Consider the following 10473-nt stretch of genomic DNA (forward strand, 5'->3'; position numbering starts at 1 on the left):
ACTCAGCAGAGGATTGTTTCCTTGTGTGTTTATGTGTGTGTGTTTAATTATTGATGCATTAATCAAGAATATTAACAAATATAAGTTCTGAATTCTTGGTTTTGGATTATGTAACTACATATGATTCTATTTGATGTATAGATAGACACGCAAAACAAAAACACAGGTTTAGATTCATACACTATAGTCTTTTTCAGAGAGGGTTGCTGGGTGTTTAAACTGACCACATTTTTTATAGTAAAAAATCTTAAATAGGGTGAGTTTTCATTTTACTGAGATGAGATAATGACAAACTGAATTCTGATTGTAATAATCTTTGGTCATGTTTATACTATAATTATTGACATTCAATTTATTTAACATATTTTCTGGCATCAATTTTTTTTTGAGAGAGACAGGAAGAGAGAGAGTGCAAGTGGGGAAGGGGTGCAGAGAGAGAGAGAGAGAGAGAGAGAGAGAGAGTCTCAAGCAGGCTCCACACTCAGCATGGAGTCTGACTCAGGGCTTGATCTCACAATACTGTGATCATGACCCGAGCCAAATCAAGAGTCAGATGCTCAACCACTGAGCCACCTAGGTGCCCCAACCAAAATGTAATTTTTGATTACAGGGTTTATCTTGAAAATCACATTACAGATATATTTGAACAAAAAGTAACTATAACAGTTTTTCTCACCCCAGCTGGTGGGGGAAGGGCAGCATATTAGAATCTCTGGCAACTTCTAAAAAATATCAATGTCTTGCTCCATCACTCATGAATTAAATCAGAATTTCTGAAGAATGATGCCAGGCATTGGCATTTTTTTAATGAAAAGCTTCTCAGGTGATTTTTATGGATCACCAGGGCTAGGAACCACCAATTTGTACAACATAATGATAATATTTCAATACATAAGTAAGCAACTCATTTTATTCCAGATAAAATTAAAATCATTTTTAGTATGTCTAATAAGTGCACCTTGTGCTATTCATGTTATAAAACTGTTTAAATCATCTGGCAAGATTTTGCATGACCAATCACTGTTGTTCTTGTAAATTCTCCAGTTACTTCTTTATTTTCTCAAATCTTAAAGGCACTCTGATTATTAAGGGAGACATTTTCATGGACATTTTATCTTAATGATTAAACATTTTTCATAAACAGTTTTGCTGTATTACTAACAGCCTTCTGATGAGAATAGAGAGACCATAGTTTCTTGGAGTTTTTTGATGTTTTCCCAAAATAAGAAGGGCCCCCCCAGACTCCCCACACTTAGTACGTACTGTGTATGGTTATTCTGATTTTAACTTAAGCAATATTTGACTTTATATTTTCATAATTATTAGATGTAGTTTTATTGACATTCCTCACCATGACTTTCAATACTCCCTAACCATAAAAGAACATGTATTTCGGAAGATCATCCTAACTTTACAGTCACAAAAGCTAAAACACAGTAATATACCACATAATGCTTTCTCATTTTATATAATTATCCTTGTCACAGGATATATATGAGATAAGGAAACTGAAAGACTCCATAAAAATTTGTTTTTGGTTCCTTTTTCTGCTTCTATTCTTTCTAGGACCTGAACCCCCACCTTACACTTGTCTTGTATCCTCCTTATAAGGTCAAGGAGTTAATGATACGCACCTGGGTGGCTCGGTTGGTTAAAGTGATCAACTCTTGGTTTTGGCTCAGATCATGATCTCACCGTTTGTAGGCACAAGCCCTGTGTCAGGCTCTGTGCTGACAGTGCGGAGCCTACTTTGGACTCTCTCTTTCCCTCTCTCCTTGCCCCTTCCCTGCTTGCTAGCTCTCTTTCTCACAAAATAAATAATAAATAAACATTAAAAGAAAAGATTTATGACTTCATTAGCATCTTCCAGCACACTAGGTAGCATCTAAGGAAGGGCTGGGTGAGAATGATCGAATGAAGCCACCATGGGTGTATTCCAGACCCAGTGCTAGACATGTCGATGTCCAGACCCCCAGCTCCAAGGAGCAAGTGACTTGTGAGGACACCTACATCTTTGTCCTTGTTCTGACCAGTTCCTGGATGCCTGAGAGGACACGTACACTAGACCATGTTCCTCAATAAAAACCCCAGATCCCAAGCAAAGACCAGACTTTCTCTCCTTTCCTTTCTGAGTCTCCCAGATACTCTGTATCTGCTCTCTCTTTATACCCTCAACAAACTCTGCTCTCACTTCCTGTTGGCTCACATTTGATTTCTATCCTGCGTGTAGCCAGGGACCCTCTTGGCTGGTCCTGCCCAGCCCCCTCTGGGCCCTCGGACCCAGCTTGCCTACAACAGCAATGGTCAAACCTGAGCTAAAACCAGGGTATTTGTGTCTACGTTGCTTTGGGTAAATCATAGCACTTTTTCATTTCAATTTTTTGAACTGAAAATTGAATCAAATCCTGCTTGTCATCCAACTTCACTTCATTTTTCCAGCTGTTTCATTAAAATCCTAGTGTTTGCCTCATTGATCACCACTATTTTTGTTTTCCTTTTTATAAAATAAGGTTCTTATTTTGAACTATTTTAGATTTACAGAAAAGTTGGGAAAATAATATAAAAAGTTCCTTTACATCTTTCAACCTGTTTCCCCTAATGTAAACATCTTACACAACCACGGTACGGTGCTCAAGATCAGGAAGCTAATGTTGGTAAAATATTACTTTTAAATTTTTTTTAAGACAGAAAGAGACAGAACATGAGTGGGAATGGGGCAGAGAGAGAGGAAGACACAGAATCTGAAGCAGGCTCCACGCTCTGAGCTGTCAGCACAGAGCCCAACGCGGGGCTTGAACTCGTGAACTGTGAGATCATGACCTGAGCCGAAGTTGGACGCTTAACCAACCGAGCCACCCAGGCACCCCGGTACAATATTATTAATAAACTATAGTCTCGTTCTCAAATTTCATCATATGCCTCACTATTATCCTTCATCTGTTCCAGGATCTTGTCTGATGTCCCAAATTGCATTTAGTTGTTAACCCTTCTTAGTCTTTCCCAGTCTGTATCTGTTTCTCACACTTTTCTTATCTTTTATGACCTTGATACCTGGAAAGAGTATAGACCAGTTATTTTATAGAATGTTCTTCCATTGGATTCTTCTGATATTGTCTCATGCTTGCAATGAAATTATCCATTTTTTACATGAATAGAACAGAAATGATGTGGTGTTCTCAGTGCATCATACCAAGAGGCACATGATGTCTATTTCTTATTACCAATGCTATTTACCAGAATCACATGGTTAAATTTATGACTGTTGTTGGTTTTTCTACGGTAAAGTTACTGTCTCTCCCTTTGCAGTTACTATCTGGGGTAGATATATTGAAACTATACAAATCCTATTTCTCCTCAAACTGTCCCTCACCAATTTTTGCATCCATAATGGATCTTATCTGCAACAGTTATTGTGGTGGCATTTGCTTAGTAGTGATTCTCTATTTTTGTTTAATTTTAACTTAAAAAAATTTAAACACAAGTTAGTTAACATATAGTGTAATAATGACTTCAGGAATAGAAGTTAGTGATTCATCACATATATCACACCCAGTGCTCATTCCAAGTGCCCTCCTTAATGCCCTGCTTAATATAATATCGCTTAATATAATACACTCTAGTTCCATCCACCTTGTTGCAAATGGCAAGATTTCCTTCTTTTTGATTGCCAGGTGATATATTGGAATATATATATATATATATATATATATATATATATATATACACACACACCACATCTTCTTTATCCATTCATCTGTCAATGGACATTTGGGCTCCTTCCAGACTTTGGCTATTGTTGATAGTGCTGCTATAAATATTGGAGGGCATGTGCTTCTTGAAAAACATATACAGCACACCTGTATCCTTTGGATAAATACTTAGTAGTTCAGTTGCTGGGTTCTAGGGTAGTTCTATTTTTAACTTTTTGAGGAACTTCCATACTGTTTTCCAGAGTGGCTGCACCAGTTTGTATTCCTACCAGCAGTGCAAAAGGGTTCTTCTTTCTCCGCATGCTCACCAACATCTGTTGTTGCCTGAGTTGTTAATTTTACCCATTCTGACAGGTGTGAGGTGGTAGCTCATTGTGGTTTTTATTTGTATTTCCATGATGAGTGATGTTGAGTATCTTTCATGTGTCTGTTAGCCATCTGTATATCTTCTTTGGAAAAGTGTCTATTCATGTCTTCTGCCCATTTCTTAAGTGGGTTATTTGTTTTTGGGTGTTGAGTTTGATAATTTCCTTATAGATTTTGGACACTAACCCTTTATCTGATATGTCATTTGCAAATATCTTCTTCCATTCCGTTGGTTGCCTTTTAATTTTATTGATTGTTTCCTTCACTGTGCAGAAGCTTTTTATCTTGATGAGGTCCCAATAGTTCATTTTTGCTTTTGTTTCCCTTGTGTCTGGAGACTGGTTGAGTAAGAAGTTGCTGAAGTCAAGGTCACAGAGGTTGTTGCCTGTTTTCTCCTCTAGGATCTTGGTGGCTTCCTGTCTTACATTTGGGTCTTTCCTCTATTTTGAGTTTATTTTTGTGTATGGTGTAAGAATGTGGTTCAGGTTCATTCTTCTGCATGTCACTGTCCAGTTTTTCCAACACTGTTTGCTGAAGAGGCTGTCTTTTTTCTCATTGGATATTCTTTCCTGCTTTTTCAAAAATTAGTAGTCCATACATTTGTGGGTCCATTCCTGGGTTCTCTATTCTGCTTCATTGATCTATGTCTCTGTTTTTGTACCATACTGTCTTGATGACTACAGCTTTGTAATACAGCTTAAAGTCTGGAATTTGATGACTCCAGCTCTGGGTTTCTTTTTTAGGATTGCTTTGGCTATTTGGGGTCTTTTTTGGTTCCATACAAATTTTGGGATTGTTTGTTCTAGCTCTGTGAAGAATGCTGGTGTTATTTTGACAGGGATTGCATTGAATATGTAGATTGCTTTGGGTAGTATCAACATTTTTTTTTTTAATTTATTTCTGAGACAGAGAGAGAGACAGAGGATGAGCAGGGAAGGAGCAGAGAGAGGGAGACACAGAATCTGAAGCAGGCTCCAGGCTCTAAGCTGTCAGCACAGAGCCTTATGCGGGGCTCAAACTCATGGACTGTGAGATCATGAGCTGAGCTGAAGTCGGACGCTCAACCAACTGAGCCACCCAGGCGCCCCTGGGTAGTATCAACATTTTAATAGTAGTTGTTCTTCCAATCCATGAGCATGGAATGTTTTTCCATTTCTTTGTGTCTTCTTCAATTTATTCCATAAGCTTTCTATAGTTTTCAGTGTGTAGCTTTTTCACCTGTTTGGTTAGGTTTACTCCTAGGTATTCTATGGTTTTTGGTGGAATTGTAAATGAGATCAATTCCTTGATTTCTCTTTCTGATTCTTCATTATTGGTGTAAAGAAATTCAACCAATTTCTGCACATTGATTTTATATCCTACAACTTTGCCGAATTCATGTTCTAGCAGTTTTTTGGTGGAGCCTTTTGGATTTTCCACATATTGTGTCATCTACAAAGAGTGAAAATTTTACTTCCTCCTTGCCGATTTGGATGCCTTTTATTCCTTTGTGCTGTCTGATTTCTGAGGCTAGGATATCCAACCATATGTTGAATAACAGTGGGGAGAGTCAACATCCTTGTTGTATTCCTGACACTAAGAGGAAGCCTCTCAGTTTTTCCCCATTGAGGATGATATTAGCAGTGGTTCTTTCATAAATGGCCTTTATGATCTTGAGGTATGATCCTTCTATTCCTACTTTCTTGAGAGTTTTTATCAAGAAAGGATGCTGTATTTTGTCAAATGCTTTTCTTCATCTGTTGAGAGGACCGTGTGGTTCTTATCCTTTCTTTTATTAATGTGACATATCACATTTCCTTCTGGCTTGGGGCTTTATTTGATGTTCTTTTTAAATGTTTTAAAAAGTGTTTATTCATTTAAACATTGTGTGTCATTCAAAGCCATTGATTTCCTTGATTTTCTGCCTACATGATCCATGCATTGTTGTAAGTGGGGTGTTGAAGTCCCCTACCATTATTGTATTATCAATACATGTTTGTGATTTATCGATTTATATATTTCATATTGAGGGCATAAATACTTACACTTGTTAGATCTTCTTGGTAGAAACCCTTAACTGTGGTATAATGCCCTTCTTCATCTCTTGTTACAGTCTTTATTTTAAAATCTAGTTTGACTGATATAAGTATGGCTACTCCAGCTTTCTTTTGATGACTATTAGCATGATAGATGGTTCTCCATCCCCTTACTTTCAATCTGCAGGTGTCTTTAGGTCTAAAATGAGTCTCTTGTAAAGTAGCATATAGATAGATATTGGTTTTTTTTTTATTTATCCATTCTGATACCTTATATCTTTTGATTGGAGTGTTTAGTCCATTGACATTTACAGTGAGTACTGAAAGATATGACTTTAGTGCCATTGTGTTACCTGTAGAGATGGTGTTTCTGGTGATGTTTCCGATCTTTTCTAGTCTTTGTTGCTTTTGGTCTGTTTTGTTTTGTTTTGTCTTTTCTCCAAAGAATTCCCCTTAAAATTTCTTGCAGGACTCTTTTAGTGGTCACGAACTCCTTTAGTTTTTGTTTGTCTGGCAAACTCTTTACCTCTCCTTCTATTTTGAATGACACTGCTGGATAAAGAATTCTAGGCTGCATACTTTTTCTGATTCAGCACGTTGAATATATCCTGCCACTCCTTTCTGGCCTGCCACGTTTCTGTGGACAGGTCTGCTTCAAACCTGATCTGTTTTCCCTTATAGGTTAAGGACTGTTTTTCTCTTGCTGAGTTCAGTATTATTTCCTTGTCTGTGTGTTTTGTGAATTTGCCTGATAGATGCCTTGGTGATGGTCAGGTTTTGTTGAATCTAATGGGAGTTCTCTGTGCTTCCTGGGTTTTTATGTCTGTGTCCTTCCCATATTAGAAAAGTTTTCCACTATAATTTGCTCACATAAACTTTCTGCTCCTTTTTCTCTCTCTATCTTCTGGGACTCCTATGATCCAGATGTTATTCTTTTTTAATAAGTCACTGAGTTCTCTTAGTCTTGTATTGTGCTCTTTTGCTTTTGTTTCCTTCCTTTTTTCTGCTTCATTATTCTCCACAATTTTACCTTCTATATCCCTGATTCACTGCTCTGCTTCATCCATCCTTGCCGTTGTGGCATCCTTTTGAGATTGCATCTTGGTTATAGCATGTTTAATTTTGTCCTGACTAGATTTTATTTGTTTTATCTCCACACAGAGGGATTCTATGCTTTTTTTCAACCTCAGCTAGTATTCTTACTATAGTGGTTCTAAATTCTAGTTTAGACATCTTGTTTATATCTGTGCTGATTTAGCCCCTGGTTGTAATTTCTTCCTGTTCTTTGGGGTGAATTCCTTAGTTTTGCCATTTTGCAGGAGGAACAAAATTAATAAAATAAAAATTAAAAACAAAACAAAAAAATTAAATATAGGAAGCTAGATCCTAAGTTTATTTTGGGCTTCTTGTTGAAAGAAGCTTGCTAGAATAGAGAAAAAGGGGAAAGAAAAGGGAAAAAAGAGAAAAAAGAAAAAAATTAAGAAAAATTAAAAAATAAAACAATAAAATGATAAAATAAACTAAAATAAAAAATTTGAAAAAATCAAAAATAAAGTAAAAAAATAACATAAAAAGGAATTTTTCTTTCTGTATCCAATGAGGATGAAATGAAAGAAAACAGAATACAATTTAAGCAAAAGTAGAAGCAAAGATAATGAACAAATAAGTGAATCAGCAAACAGAATGAAACCCAAATGAAGATACATCCAGTTTCCCCTAGAAATAAAACTCTGAAGACCTCTGTAGTCCATACACTAAGCAGGTGGAGGGACTTGTGCTGGTCTTCTAGGGGATGTGTTTGGAGTGTGTAGTTGGCTGGGGCTTGGTGTAATTGCTCTGTTCTCTACTAGGTGGCACTGCTTAGCTTGCTGGAGTGGGTCGATCTCTGTGCATGTGCACATGGGCCTGCATGGGAGAGGTGAAAAGGGCTTCACCCAGCTCCCTAGTCTCTGGCACAGGAACTTTGAGCTCTCACCCACCTGTGATCAAGCACTCCTCTTTTCTCTCAGGTATCCATCCACTCCCTGCTTCTACCCTGTCCATGCCCAAGTTGTCTGCCTGCCAGGCAGCACCTCCCACCAGAGTTTTATCTCAGATGGGGTTCTGTTTCAAAACTCCACACTTGAACCCATGCCAACTCTCTGGGGGATGGTGTTGATAAGCAATGGCTGGGTACTGGTTTCACCCAGAAAATGTTCATGCAATCGTGCAGTGGAAGAAGTTCAGAGAGTATGGCAAATCACAACACATAGCTGGTGCCAGGTTTCACCACACTCTCTTGTCTTTGTCCCGATACCAGCAAACATTGCTCTCCAGGGTCCGCTGGAAATTTGCCTGTGGGGAGGCCATATGGCCTCTATCAAATGCTCTCCAAGCAAGGGAACTGCTTCTCTTTGTGTGGCACACATACCCCTTAGACCCCACTGTCTGCTTTTGGTGATTCACCCTATTTTCTCACCAGAGCACTGCCAGACACTGAGCTCTGTAACTTCAGGCTCTGTGCTTCACTGTTTATAGAATCCTGGTGGTAGTGAAACCCTCTCCTTTCTTCCCATCAGTGGCTTTGGGGGACAGATTTCCCATTCAGTCCCCAGAGATTGTTTTCCTTCTTTCTTTCCAGGTACTTTCGGAAGAGTGTTTTTCTTGCATGATACCCATGGATGCACTCTTCCCCTTTCTCTTTATCTATCCTTTCTCTGCAAAAACAGTTCCCTACTCTCCACCGCTTTTTTCTCCCTCAGTTCACCTGTCAAGTTCTGTGGCTAAAATTTGCACATTGTTGTGTTAGTCCTCAGATCAATTTCCTAGGTGTTCGAAATGTTTTGGTGCTGATCTAGCTGTATTTTAAGGAGGAGACAAGCTCAGGGTCTCCATGCTGCTCTGCCATCTTAACTCCTCCCCCCTCCCCCTATACCTTACTGTAAGGCAGATCTGTTTCTTCTCTCCAGTTACTTGCTTATTTTTTTCATTTATTTGTAACAGTATGACATTATGAACTTTTATTCTCCATGTTAAAATTTCTATTATTATTATTATTATCTGTTTTGTGATTCAGTTTTCGCTAAATTCAGCCATTTAGGTTGGACCTTGTGTTCATGTGACAAGTTGTCAGATTTTTGTGAGTGTTTCGTTACTTTCCTGGCACCATAGAATGGTCTTCATTTTGTCTGTATGTAATCTTCAAACATTTCTATGATGAAATAAGACTGATTCTATGTGGACAAAGTGTTACCTTTGAAAATTCATGAGTTAACATGACTAGTAATTATTTACTCTGTGAATTAGTTCACTTCTGTTATAACCAATATGACTGTAAAATAAAAATTGTGTGCCTCTGAAGTGATGACAGTGCCACACAATACTAACAGGTAAATAAATATTGCCAAAAACCACTCGTAAATGAAAAATAAAAAGCTGAAATCACATCTAATGTATGGAGTTGTGTGTATGGTGTGTGTGTGTCTTCAAATGAAACCAAGAATAAATACTTCAGATTATTTTCAGGGGTTTTAAGGGATCTGGGAGGGAATCAAGGAAGGACATGACCACAAGGTGGCAGGAGTATACACAAGTCTTGCTGGGTGATCCTGACAGATTTGCTGGAGAGGGAAGTCCCTCACAGAGAAAGACCCTCCAGAGTCTCAGGTTCAGGAAACCACTCAGAGGAGGAGGGCAGGGGAACTCCCAGGTTAAAGGAGAATCTGGAAAGGGGGTTTCTGTATCCAGGGAAAGCTACTCAGAGCACATCAGGAGTCTTGGAGTCAGAGAGTTCCAAAGGGCAACAGCAGCTTGAGGTCTTTATGACATGAGGCTTATCTTATCTATTGATAGCAGATGTTGGCTGCGGTTACATGAGGTATACAAAACAGGAAAGATCTAAATGGCCAAAAATCTGCTTTTTTCAGACAATATTTAAGAGAATTGGATATGTAAAAATTTAAGTTTGGTGATAGCAGGCTCTTGAACTAATAGGTCTTTGTCTTCAGTGAAGAAATGAATAACCTAGGGACCAATAAACGGAAGCCATCTTGGGTTCATTTATAGAATAAATGTAAAGCAGTACCATGCTCTTCTCATGCTTCATCAACTCCTTGTACCACCAATGTAATGCATGATTATTGAGGGTGAGCTGGGGGACTAAGCCACTTGTTGATCAACTGACATAAGAGAATGATGAGTAATGGGTGGCAGATGTGTACCTAGAGATAAAGTACCAGACAGAAAAAGACCAACTGTAATCTACCCACAGTGCCATATTGACACTTGTGGGGAAGACATGGAAATAGGGTGAGTTTATAAAGGACAAAGATGGTACTGGCTGAATGACTTTAGCCAGAATATTTTATGCAGTAAGAATGACACATTATTAGCATAAGGCTATT

Source organism: Panthera tigris, chromosome F3, assembly GCF_018350195.1.
Source record: "Panthera tigris isolate Pti1 chromosome F3, P.tigris_Pti1_mat1.1, whole genome shotgun sequence".
NCBI lineage: Eukaryota > Metazoa > Chordata > Mammalia > Carnivora > Felidae > Panthera > Panthera tigris.